The sequence below is a fragment of the Mandrillus leucophaeus genome, unplaced genomic scaffold (assembly GCF_000951045.1).
Source record: "Mandrillus leucophaeus isolate KB7577 unplaced genomic scaffold, Mleu.le_1.0 Scaffold480, whole genome shotgun sequence".
Classification (NCBI taxonomy): Eukaryota; Metazoa; Chordata; class Mammalia; order Primates; family Cercopithecidae; genus Mandrillus; species Mandrillus leucophaeus.
In genome coordinates this window covers 229,969-230,781 of record NW_012105143.1, presented here as the reverse complement: position 1 = coordinate 230,781, position 813 = coordinate 229,969, and positions in this window count along the sequence as shown.

Sequence of the window (813 nt, the reverse complement as noted above, 5' to 3'; positions counted from 1 at the left end):
ATTTTAATCCTCTTCCGAGGGCTGCTTCTGGGAGAGCCCAGCCTAAGACACTACCACGTGGAGTCGCAAGTACCACAGTGAACGAAGGATATTGACAGGAGAAACTGTATCCCATGAGGAGAGACCCGGATAATCAAGGGTCTGGAAATGATGTCTCATGAAGAGCAATTGAAGAAACAAGGGACATTCAACCTTAGGAAGTGGAGATTTAGGGAATGCAAAGATCTTTAAGTCTGAAAACCTGGTAAGAGAAAAAGAGGACAGCTTGGCATGTGTTGATCGAGAAGGTGACCGTTAATGTGAGGATTTGGAAAGTCTGTGTGGGGGTAAACTGAGTGCTTCAACCCTGGCAAATGGATGTGATTTGGAAGCAGCAAAGACTGACTAACAAAGGCATGATCGTAATAGACTTAGGCTGTTTAGAGTACAGATTACTGTTGAGATAACTGTTGGAAAAATGTTGATGATTTTTTTTATGAAGAATGTCGATGCTTTTAAAATTAGATTGCTCATCAGGTGGCAGTCACAAGTCTGATTTTCTTAATCACTGAAGACTGTCTCCTTTAGCCTTCTGGATGGCTACTTTTAATGAATTTAGTGTGCCTCAGTATTTCAAGGGGACTCACTGACTGCTTGACAGTCTCCAATTTGTGAAGATGAGTAAGATAGTCACCCTCCTTTCACGAGGCATAGGATAAAGAGACTGAGCTTAAAGTGAAGAAAAGACAGAGGCATCCAGCCACATTAAAAACCAACATTCTCAAGAACTAATGTGAGCGTTGGAATGTGAATCTCTTGTATTACTCATCGCAA